Genomic DNA, 12,947 nt, shown 5'->3' with positions numbered 1-12,947 from the left:
ACCCAGCTATGGGTAGTGAGGTTGTCCTCTCCTGACCTTTTCAGTTCCACCCTGCTCTGTTGGCTGGTAGAGAAACGGACCACTGGCTGCTCCTGCAAAGGGACCTACCAGCCAGTACCAACTGGCGCTGGCCTCAGTACCAGCGCTGTGTGTCAAATACCATCGGTAGAGTGTCTTCTGGCACTTATGGTGCTGGCTTCAGTACTGATGCTACATGTTGAGCTCCAGCCAGAAATACAAGCATACTGCTGACGCTGGGCTCAATAGGATTGGGCCCTAAGAGAGTTCCTTATTGGCCCACAAGTATGACACCATCTTCAAGGGCTGGAAATACCTTGATTACACCCACTTGGCCTTTTTTAAGCAATAGCCAGGGTGAGCTCATTATATATCAGGGCTGTGTAATGTGGGGCATCCACGTCATTATACTATCTAAGCTCTTCTTGACATTTTGGAGGAGGTTCACATGGGACATCGAGAGGTGGTAAAAATGAGGGCCCTGTCAAGAAGTGTTGTGTGGTGGCCAGGACTTGATCCGCAAATAGATCAGTTGGTCAAGCGACGTTCTGGGTGTGCCAGCAAACAGTGTCAGCCCTAGGCTGCACCTCTGCATCCATGGGAGTGGCCTTCTACTCCGTGGCAATGTTCGCACATTGACTTTGCAGGTTGACCTTGAGACAGATGTTCCTGATCTTTATGGGTGCCCATTCAAAAAGGCCTGAGGGTATTTCTTAGCATGAAATCTACTAGAAATAAAGAGCAGCAGGGAGAAAGCTATGCTACCCCTTTCTGTCTTAATGAGTCTTGATGTGGTAGCATTCTTCTTGAATGCAGGTGTTTTTATGAGGGGGATATTAAAAAAATGTTATCACCTACTTATAGTCTGTTGTGGTACAGTCCATTCCACCACCTCAGGATTCAGTCCCCTGCCCCAGGAAAGGCAAGAAGCTCCTGGAGGTCCTAGAGGTCCTTAGGCAAGCCTCACCCCCCCCCCCCACGTCTGTCCTGACCACCTCCTGAAAGCATGCTGGGTTCAATGACTGCCATTGGTACTATTTTGGGGTCATAAGAACATAAGAAGAGCCCTGCTGGATCAGTCCAAAGGCCCATCTAGTCCAGCTTCCTGTAAATTACAGTGACCCACTAGATGCAACTGGCCAGAGTCATCCTGGCCAGGTGAGTCCTCTCATGCGCATGGAGCCTTGGCCAATGGCGGACCTGCCCAACCCCTGACACCACCCAAGCTGCCCCTTCATTTCACTGCAAACCTAGATCACACCTAATACTGCAGTACTAAAGTTGTGACTTAAAGATGCAATACTAGAGCACACTTCCTAGGAAAGAAGCTGTACTGATTTGCAACAGGATATACTAGCATAGACTTGGGTCACACTAAGTTGCACCAACACTTACCTTAATAAATCTTTTTTTTTTTTTTTTTTAAAGGCAGGCCTTGTTTGACTTGTATTAAATGTGAGAGCCGTTCTGGTTGCTTTGTAAATTTGTGTATCTGGAGCAGAAAATGCAACTTTAAACCAGCTCCTGATTCAATAACCACCACCTAGATTTTTCTACCATCAGTCGCAAACACAGACTGACTGTCTCCATCAGCAACTGTAGAGCTAAAACAAATCAAACAAACAGACCGTGATCCAACCGAACAAAGCCTCAATCACACAAGATTTCTGAGCTCCCTCACCTCTTTTGGAAATTGCTCTTCAGTGCTCAGACTTAGTTGCCCAGGGCAGCTACTCCAAGAACATACACCTGGTGACTTAGGGAAACCCATTCACCATGTATTTGCTCTGTTTGTTTACACAATGTATTTCTGTCCTTGTGTTTTGACTGAAAGGAGGATTTCAACAAAACCCCTGAAAGGCAGAATTCTGGAAAGGGAGGGGGGAGGGGGCTGAGTGATGGATAGGTGGGTAAGCTGTTTAGAAAGCATGGCCTGGTCTCAAGGGAATAGGAGAAGCATTTTTTTTTTTTTTTTGGAAACTCTGCCCACTTGAAAACTAAAGAATTGGCTTGATTCACTGGGGAAGACTGACTGGGTGGGACCTAGACTGGGTCACTCACAAGCCATCAATTCAATCAGAAATTGCCAGGCCTAAAAAACATTACTTCATTAATCAGCACAATTAAGCTATCAATGGCTCAGTGGCACTTAATTAAAAGCAGAGGTCGGATTTGCCAGAGCTGACCATCTGGTCACTCAACCATCAAGCCATGGCTCCCCATTAGAGGGTGCATGGCGAGCGTTCTGGAGATGGGGGCCCGCACACATTACTGTATATGAGAAAAACAGGCCCCTTTCCTCTAGAAGATTGTTGCTCTTTTTTTTTTTTTTTTAAACCACGCTTCCCTGCCAAACTCAGTCTACCTTCTAGGGCCTCCAACCAAGCACCGTTCTTCAATTCTGTGGGGAAATGCTCATGAGGAGTGATCCTTATGGATAGTCATATGGGCAGCCCACTTTCACTGGCACGAATCTGTGCACTTGGGACCTTACTACACAAGAACAGTGGTAGAATATGTCTCACCATTCTAGAATGGGTAGAATGTCACCCCATTCTAAACACATGCAAAATGTAACAGCTCTTGAGGTGTCACCTGGGGCTGTGACAGGTTCTGTTCCTCTTTGAAACATGGCAGTTCTCCTGTAGAGAGGGTGTACTTCACCCCAAAATTTGAGAACTGAAGCCTTTGGTTATTGAACCAATACCCTCATCTCAGGACAAATGATGAACATTCAGAAATGGCTACTTCAAAGACATGTATAGGGCTAAATGATCCCAGGGGTTTGACTCAGTAAGATTAGCCAAAGTTTCTCTTGGATTGACACAACAGGGTCTTTGGAGAATGGTTATCAATGGATTGTATGGAATTTGTTTTGGGAACTTGTTTTGTGTAGTATTTTTTTTTTTTTTTTACAAGAAAACTAATTGATAGATAGCAGCATGGCTAAATCCACTTTAAATGCCTAATTGGTCAGCAGCCCTGGCGATTACTCATTAGAAATGACGAACAGTTGTGGCACCACCCAGTTAAAACTCCTTTGGCTGAGGGTGTGATTAGAATATCTAAGGGAGCAGAAACTCTAAACTCCCTGTATTATATGAGCATCTTCCAAAATCTGCCAAACAAACAAATTGTTTTCCTGGAGCCTGCTTTGCTTTCCTCTCTTCTAATACTTTCCCCATCCCCACCCTTCTTCCTGGCTCTTCAGACTGGGCTGGCAAAGCCACTTAGTGCAGTTGAATAATTTCCCCTGCTAGGTTTCACACTTGGGTGCCACATTCTAGAGAAACCTTCTTCGTCCAGGAGGATGATTAACAAAAGGGATCACTACGAAGTGGAAAAGGACAAAGGATACTGCTGCCACCTCATTTTTCTTCCTTATAGATGGAGGCTTTGTAACTTTGGCTGTTAAATCACAGACAGATTTTGCTTGGGTAAGGACAAATTGAGCTGGGGAGTGGTTGAGCTCTTTCCCATGTCAGTTCCTCAATTAAGATCATCCTCGTGAGTTGTTCTTTGTCCCTTTGGAGGAAAAACTTTCAGGTACCTAAGGTACAATTTTCATTGGCAGACCAAAGCAGGGAAAAGGGCTAAAACTTTCTTTTCCAATGCCATGGTACTAATCTGATTCCCTGTGCATACAAACCTTGGGAGATCTGTGTCATCTACTGTAGTGCCTTTTAGGCCCCAATCCTATTGGGGCCATACACTGTCAGGATTAGTGTTCCAGCAGCATAACGTCTTTTAAGTTGGGCCACTGTTGCACAATGCCAGGCTGTTGCCACCAATTGTGAGAGGGATAGTACATGTTGCAGAGGCACTGGGACACTCCACAGGCAACACTTAAGTTGGCTTCAGGGGTGAGCCATGGGCAGGGAGTGGAAGTAACAGGGTATTTCAGGGGAGGAACCAGGAGGCATGTTGGGAGAGGAATGGAGTGGATCTGGCAGCAATTATGCACACAAGATCTTATCCTCCATTTCTTTGCCCATCCTGCCCCCTGGCTCTCCTCAGACTTGCACTAGCTATATAGCTGGAGTAGGTCTGAGGAGACTCATTGGCAATCAGGCAACTTACGGGGGCAAGTAAAATAGTTTTAGTTATCTCCTGCAGGCTGTCCAATCTTCCCCCAAACCACAGTATGCACCACAGCCTCTGGTGGTGTGGCTGCTTGCTGTAAGGTGTCAGAGGATAGGATTGGGCTGTTTGCACCAAAGTAGATGTGATTTGGAGGTTCTGTTATTGGACCCCCCTGGAAGGGTAATGTGCAGGATCATATACATCCTTTGAAACCGACAATAAAAAAACCCACTACATTTGGTTTCTCTGTGAAACTGGAAGTGACGTTTTTAATGCCTTTTAAGGCATTAGGAGGGCCAGGGAAACCCCGGAGGGATTCAGGGAACAGAACCCCCATGGATATGGGGGCATGCCTATATATGGGCATAGTTCCATGGCTAATATTTGGAGAGGGGATGAGCAGGGAGAGAAGGGTTAGAATCACCTTAGTGATGCAATGACCTAAATCCAGTTTGCATCCCCGCTACTGATTTTTTTTTTTTTGGGGGGGGGGGGGGGAAATGTTGGGAATCCCAATCACAAAGTTAACAAATATTGCTGAGTTTGGCCCATATTGTCAGCAATGAAGCAGCATCAGAGACTCCCAGACCACGCACTGGGCCCACTGGATTTCCATATTTGGACAAGCTCCTCTTGATCTGCTTCTGTGCACCTATTGAAAGTACCAAGCCCCTGTTGGTAAAATAATTTTGAATAGATCAGAACATGATATGTAGGCATCTGATGCAGCAACCAATCTCTCTGGTCCAGTATGGGGTAAAAGTAAAGTACGAATAGGAAAATCTCCCATCTTGGGTCTCAGCTTATAGATTGCCGATGACACAGGAGATGAAGTACTGTATCATCTACCCCTTTCCCCCTCCAGTCGTTTTGACTTTTCCATGTTCTGAACACCTGGAGTCCCCTTGACGAAAATAAGTGGGAGAAGAAGGATCTATTGGGTCTAGCTGCTAATGAGTTAAACCTCAAGCAGTTCAGTTACACCTGCATCCTCTAAAAAGGCCTAGGGTTGTACTTATTTGCACATTCAAAACACAGTGTCTGCCGGCATACACACTGGGTGACAAGATGCAAATCAGAGGGGCCAGGGAATGAATTTTCACAGTCCCCTGCAACATGTCACTTGGTGGTCAGATTGCTAGTCTAATTCAACTGTGAGCTGCTCAAGCATAAACCACACCTGCTCACTCCTCTCTTCAGTTCTCAGTCCTGGCAATCATACTGCTGCATTTCAACCTATGTTCGATACTAATTCCATCAATCCCTAGTTTGGGGAGAAACCACATGGTGGACCAGTCTACATCAGGACCACAGTGTTGAGCTAGAAGGCCTTTTTAGATCTGTAACTTCCATTTGCCTGCTGAAAATGATTCCCCAAAGGTGCCATTGTAGCAGCCTTCAGGGGTCTGAGCAACTGGGGGGGGGGGGGAAGCAAGTTTTAGTGTGGAATATGAAGGCACAGAATGAAAGGGTAAAATGCCTTCTTTGTCTGTGCTACAATCCTGATCCTGACAGAGTCCTTTTGCTCTTACATTTTGAGAAAGCAAGTTCCAAATTAGATGATGATGCAATTAGCACCATGCCCAATTTGACCGTTAGATACCTGAGGATATGACTGTATGGTTCATATATTCCCAATGTACCAGTTCTTTCCTCTTCCTATTTAGGATTGCCATAATGGTGTTTTGGAGCTTATGCAGCTGCTTCACAGGTGCAATTTTCAGCACGAAAATGACATGGAAATAAAGGCTTAATGAATTCCCCTTCCCCCATTTGAGATGTGACCCTGCATAGCTGCTGCTCCTGAGTAAAATGAAGCATCTATACACACTGATGTAACTAACAATAATTTCATGTGTTTTTTGGCCCTTAATCCCACTGAACTCAATGGAGCTTCCTTCTGAGTAAATCACACATAGTCAGGATCATGCTGCCAGAATTGGCAGAGCAAAAGGTTATTTTGCCTCTTCCAGCGGGCAACTGAAGAGGGGAAAGAGGAAGGTTGAACCTCCCACCCCCACCTTAAGCAAACCCACTGCTGCAGTCAGTCAAGGAATGCTTTCTAGGAATGTGTGTCATGAATTGTGTCACAACCCTGCAGTGCTACAGTGGATCAAATCAGATGAGCAGTGTCCTTGGCTCTGTCACACAGCTTGTAATAAATACGTGGGAGTTTAGAATAAAAGCCCAGTGTTCATTCAGAGAGATAATTAGTGCGGTGAGTTGGCAGCTGCTTGTGGCAGAGTTCCCGTATTGGTTTTGCCATTGGACAGGGCAAGTGGCCTGACTGCATATTGGTCTGTGAGGGCTGCAGCAGCAAGGTGGCCCCCCCCATAGGTGGCACCCACATCAAAAGGTAAACACCTGCCCATGCATGTGAGCAGCAGAGTGCACATAAGGAGTTGCCCGCTGAATGGAGACAGAGCAGCACCAGGGCAAAGCAGGCATGTGAGGCCTGCAGATCAAGGCAGGCAGAACAGTCCTTGCCATGACTCTGGTAAGGTTGCCAAGTGGCAGAGTGAAGGCCAAGGCAGGACACAAGCCGGTGCTTGAAAGTAGTGATTTATTCTGTGAGAATTCAAGTATCGTCTTGAATGGGTTGTTTCAATGGAGCTACCATAAGAGGACACATGGGCCCTTTGTCTCTGACCTTTGGTTGAAAGACACTGGGCAGTCTTCATACCGGACCACATTCAAATACCAATCCAAGGCTTGCTTGCCTCTTTCTTTGCTCTTCTGTTCTTTTGAAACTGTCTCCCAACTGACTGCAAATAAAACCCTGGCATCAGAGTTTGACACTTGGGAGCAGCTGTCAAAGGCCCAGGGACCTCTGAAGGACTTGCTGTTGATCCTTGAGACCACCTCCACCTCATAGCCTTTGTGTGATGGTGGCAGAATATCCCTCTCAGCCTGCTCAGGTAGAAAGGAGCCTATGGAGGGCAGTTGTCAAGGGTGACATCTGGAGCTGTCCTGGCCTTCTCTTGTCAAACTAAAGCTTTTTACAATACAGAGACAAGCATTATCTGTTCATGCCTGCCCATCATGTCTACAGTGGCTGGTTGAAAAGCTGGAAACCCTCCTTCCGAGGTGACACAGTTTTGAATGGAGTACATGAGATAAGGGCACAGAGAGCATTTCAGAGAGGAAGGCCTTTTAAGACCTGCATGGTTCTGTGTTGGATTAGGTGGTTAGAGTAGGGTGGAATTCAGGGTTGTTATTTTTTTCACTATCTAATGGGTAGGAATTCAGCAGGCAACACTTTCCCCACCTGCATGCTGGGAAAATCTTCGCGTGCTCAGTTCTCCTCATCTTGCAGTCATTAAAGGTGTGCACACTCATGCACAAATAGCCATTTCACACACGTAGCATTAGGTCACGAAGCGAGGATTTGTATGTGCGTTTGGGTAGCAATCAGGACTTTCATTTCACCTGAGCCACGACTGCTTTTGAATGGAGTCATTCCACACACTCAGCTGTGAGTTATCTTGAGCAATAATGTAACCAGAAATAAACTGATATGTGCATATGTGGGAAATAGCCCTAGAGTCTCTCACAGACTAAACTCTCCTGTCCAAGTATGCAGACAGGTACAGACTAGGAGCAGTTTCGGACATATCTCCTGTTGGCAATGTCAGGCCATCTTTTCTGTCCATCTTGTTGGCATCCTATGGGAGGCATTTGCATTTCATTGTCTTTGAAGCATGTTATCACAAGTGGGCACTCCAGACATGTGCTTGTGCCCCGAGGGGAGGGGAGCACCATGTCAAAAAGCTCACACATCCAACTTCAGTGGAGAAAAGTAAAGCCACCCTTGCACGCAATGGGACAGATCAGAAAATATCTCCTTCTGATCAGACTCGTGTGAAGGCAAGTTAGTGCCCCTTTCCTCCCCACTTACTCAGCATGCCTGCCCTAACTCTGACATTCCCAGGCATCCATGTGGGGGTGTAATATTAGTACAAATGTGGGGTATAGGCAGATTTCCTGGATAAAATCCTGACTCAGTGAAGCAGGCTCTCTTTTTTGCCAACTCTTTCCGGTACTGGGTTGGTTTACATCAATACCTGAAACCCATTCCTGCTTCGAAATCCAGAGTCCACCTTTTCCCCATGGAACTTCACTGTCTCTCCAGAAAATCACAGAAGCTCAGCTTTCTTGCTTGAACCTGATTGATTAAACTCCTCACTCCCCCTCCCCTATCTCCCCAGATCAAAAAGAATGGAGTTTTTCCTGTTTCTGAGAGCCACAGGCCTGTCGCTACTAGCCTTGGCTCTAACATTGTGAGGATTTGGAAGTTGTCTTGGCTTCAAACAGGGGAGAAAATGAACAGAGAACAAAGAATTGCCAGTTACGCCCTGGACGGACAGCGCATACTGGCAGTTGCAGCAAGCGCACAGCTTGCCGCTCCCATGACCCCTGCCCCAACCCTCACCCTGCCTAACCCCAGTTCACCCAGATCCTCCCTCCATTTGGAGCTGTGCACCTGCCCCCCTTAATAGCTGAGGCCCTCAGTTGCAGCTGTTCTGTGTCTGTTATACCCAGCCCCATGTTAAACTCATTTGAGCACAGAGTACAAGGGAAACTTTGTCAAAGGGATGATAAAATATTAAATCTACTACTAGCCACAGGAAACTTAAGCTCAAGTCACCGCTTCTCTCCTGTCTTGTGAAAGCTGATACAGCAAAAACATTATTTTTTAAAGGCTGGCTCCAAGACTCCCCCCCGTCCTAGCTGCGGTTATTGTTGGCTCTTTGTCTGGTAAGGAAGCCTACCAGCAGTTCGTTGATTCATTCCCCATTTCTCCAACAGAAGAAAGGGGGAAGGAGCAGAGAATTTCTGGCTTCTCAGCATCTCTATGAGTGAATTTAGGGATTCGACTTGCAAATCCCACATTTGGGCCTGTGGACTTCTGTCCTGTGCACATGAGGTATAGTATTGTCCTATCCTTGTTCAATCAGGAGTAAGTCCCAACCTGCTCAATGGGACGTACTGTCAGGTAATTGTCCTGATTGCGGATTTCTTTACCCTGAGGTCCATTCAACTCAGGTACGCATCACTCACTGCATTAGACAAATGCTTGTATTTGAAGGTGTGCACACAGAACAGAAACTGTTTACCAAATGCCAGCTCTGACCAAATGTGCTTGTATGTAAACTTTGCTGAAGTCTGTGCCTTAAAAAAATATGATGTGTGAAAGTGGCCCACAAATGCTTCTTCATTTTAAGAAACATGCATATAACTGGGCTGTTCCCCATTTCCTACTCTCTGATAACATTACTAGGGGCGCAATCCTAACCTCTTATGTCAGTGCTTTCCAGCACTGGCATAGCGGTGCCAATGGGACATGTGCTGCATCCTGCAGTTGGGTGTCACTCACGGAGGCCTCCTCAAAGTCAGGGAATGTTTGTTCTCTTACCTTAGAGCTGCATTGCCCTTATGTCACTGCTGGAAAGCACTGACATAAGGGGTTAGGATTGCGCCCTAGGGTGCAGTAGGATACCAAGGGTGGGGTAGGGTGGCCATCTGCCCTGAGTGCACACCATAAGGGGGAACAATACACCTGTCCTTTAAAATGCTGAGTAGACCTGACTTCCTCTGTGGGGAATCTTGAGACGGAGGCCTAGCCTGGCATTTGAATGCCAGGTAGACCTGACCTCTCCCCCAGGGGGAGAGAATCTTAAGGCAGAGGCCAGGTCTACCTATGGCTTTGAGAAACCAAGGGTGGGGCAGTGGGAGCAGTCTTCCCCAGGAAATGATGGTGCTAGCTATGCCACTGTTAGTGATGTGGTGTGCTGTGATATGGTGTGGTGAGACACGATATAAGAAATGGGAAAAGCAGTCATATGTTTTTAAAAAATGTAAAGCAGCCATTCATTAACTGATGGTGTTTCAGTCTTCACAGTTACATCCATTTTCCTCAGGTAAGATTTCCTCAGGTAAGCACCAGGGTCAAAATTTAGAATCTCAAGTAGGAATCTGGATGCTCTTAATAAATAGAGCATTTGTAGCACTCTTCTCCCAGGAAAACCTGGATGTCACTGATGTGAATGATAAACAACATCTCATATATTATTGCAGGTGCTTTCAATGGTCCCTTTGTGAGAATGAATTCATTCAGGTTGGCTGTAGTTGAGTAATGAGGCATGCAGATATTCACTTGCCTGCTCATTGTTTTCCTAAGATATTTGCTGACATCTATTCCTGAAAACCTGACCTTTTGTTATTTTTTTTTGGTACTGTTTTTAGTATTTTGTTAAGGGAGGAGGAGTAGTTTCCAAGGACTAAATTTACCCCCTTCCTTGGACTATGTTTCTACAGTGACTTGCTGTTGCTGCATATGCCCACCAGGGGATGCTATAGTGGCAACCACACACACAGTAACTTGCTCATATGAGGTTGTCAAATGAATTGCAGGGGAAAGCTCTTTGGGGACTGTATGCCTTTAAAAGGCAAGACAATTCAATGACCGAATTCTCCCCCATGTCAAAAATGCCCTGCCCGTGAAAAGCTGGCATATCAAGAAGCAGAATTGTTGCTTAGTTTTTTCCTTGATCTGCTAGTTTTCTATATACAGAAAGGTTTGGATTTTTTTTTAATAAGGGGAAGTATTCAGTCGCTTGGACATGTCCACCTGCAATCTGGTATGGTACAGTCCTAGCAGAGCCGTACCATATGATTCTCCTGAGCAGGTCCTTCCAGAAGGATTGGCTGCATCAAAAAGGAAGCTGCTTTGGTTGGGACCCATCTTAGGGTGCAATCTTAACCCCTTATGTCAGTGCTTTCTAGCACTGGCATAGTGGTACCAATGGGACATGTGCTGCATCCTGCAGTTGGGTGTCACTCATGGAGGCCTCCTCAAAGTAAGGGAATGTTTGTTCCCTTACCTCGGAGCTTCATTGCTGGAAAGCACTGACATAAGGGGTTAGGATTGCACCCTAAGATGGGTCCCAACCAAAGCAGCTTCCTTTTTGATGCAGCCAATCCTTAGTGTTTGACACCAATGCCCTTAGTGGTTTACAGAAATGAAGAGTGCAAGTTGTACATGGGGAACAAAGGTCAAAGGTTGCCTTGGGCATGGCATGGTGCCATTTTCAGGTGTGCGCACCTCCTGCTCCATTTCACAGCATGAAATGCAAGGGGAAAGAAGAATGTGACTACTGCATGTTTTTAATGATTTGTCACATTTTTCAATCTTAGTAGCAGTCATGCAAGTTCCTGGCTTGCATTACAGGCAAACTGAAGCATATTAATCAGCTTTTGTTTCAAACAGACTAATGTACTCTCTGATTTCCAACCCATACTCTCCTAGCCCATCCAGAGTAGGAAATGGGGATGGGGGAACGCCTGCTTAAAAGTAAATAGAAGAGCTTTCAGGAGCAGGGAGAAATAACTGTCACTCTCCACCACTGCTTAATCTGTTATATACAGTCTTGACTTTCCCCCCCTCTCTTCAGTTTCCAGCTCTAGGCCAATTTTGGTCACCGATAGACCACAGCCAGGACTGGCTTCCTGAGCACTCGGTCTTTGGATTTCTAGCCAACCTGGCACAAGCCCTCAAGTTCAAGTCAAACTTCATTTTTTCCCCTTCACCAGTTGCTTAGAAACATGACTATGAAAATATACTTCTCCGTTCTCACACTCTACTGTTCTAGTGCCAAGTAGTTTTTATTTTCCCTGAGCCTTGCCCTCAGAAATGCCTGATTTTTTGAAGTCTCACAGGCATAAAGTAATACCCAAGTCATCTCTTCCCAACACACTTCTGTTTCCGGAGCACAATGACTTGTATGTTAATGAATGCTTTTAACAGTATTGGCTTAACGGGTAAATGAAGAGCAAAATGAGGCTTCTAGAAATTCACTTGCAAGACTTGGAGCAGCAAGTGAGGTGCATGGCAAGTGGAATGGCCCAAATGACCTGTATCCTGAAGGAGTTACCCAGGTTCTCACAAACTCCTTGGATTGTTCCAGCAGCATTTGAAATATGTCAGATGCTTGATTTCCACAGTATCCATTTTGTTTAAAATGTTCATTCTTGTGGTAAGGATATGGACTAGTTGGGCCAATAGTTCCAAATAATTTGCCTAAAGCAAGGAACCAAGAGAGATCTGTATTTGACTAGCATCCATCTTTTGCTTCTGAAGTCTTTGAAGCCAAGCAAAGGCAAGCCAAGCCACACACACCCCTCCCTACAACCCCATCATTTGTCATGGCCATTCCATGGGGGGGGGGTGGTGGTATAGCTGAGCTGCCATTTTAATTTCCCTCTTTCCATATTTTTTAAGTCCAGGAATGTAGTTGAGATATAATTGAAAGGAATTTACACAAGAAAGGTAATAAAATAAATGAATGGCTCTACCTTATTGGTTTGGGATAGTCAACTAACATCAAGGGCTGGATCTAGTCCATAGAGCACATTCACTTGCTGGCTTCCAGCTGTTCTACCAAATTTCAGTCAAGGAATGGTAAAGATTTTATCTTCCACCTTCTCTCAAAAAAGGAAAAGAACATTATTTTCAAAGACTCCCTCTCTCGGTCCCACATTTGGCTAAACCAGTGGCTCCCAAATTGGGGGTCAGGACCCACTTCACAACCTGATTTTTGGTGGGCTGACCAAGGGTGATGGAAAAATCAGATAACTAATTGCCTCAAGCCCTGAAGCTATTCAAAAATTTGATACTGTATCTCCTGACTGCCCTGCAAGGAGCTGTATCTCCTGACTGCCCTGCAAGGAGCTGAGCTCCTGAAGTTTGCAAGCATGTGTTAATATAGGGAGATAAATGTTTGAGTGTCTTTCTTTCTGGCTATTGTAAATAAATAAAATATTTCTTTCTAGATCTCCTTTTATAA

The 12,947-nt window shown here is 45.5% G+C and overlaps 1 protein-coding gene across 1 annotated transcript in view; it reads right to left on the bottom strand.

The window, feature by feature from the left end:
- The window catches only part of IGFBP5 (insulin like growth factor binding protein 5), a 45,181-nt gene that overhangs the window by 29,374 nt on the left and 2,860 nt on the right, over positions 1 to 12,947 (bottom strand). The window lies entirely within an intron of this gene.

The sequence above is a fragment of the Tiliqua scincoides genome, chromosome 1 (assembly GCF_035046505.1).
Source record: "Tiliqua scincoides isolate rTilSci1 chromosome 1, rTilSci1.hap2, whole genome shotgun sequence".
NCBI lineage: Eukaryota > Metazoa > Chordata > Lepidosauria > Squamata > Scincidae > Tiliqua > Tiliqua scincoides.
The sequence above is the reverse complement of the archived record's forward strand: the minus strand, read 5'-3'. Positions and strand labels throughout refer to the sequence as shown.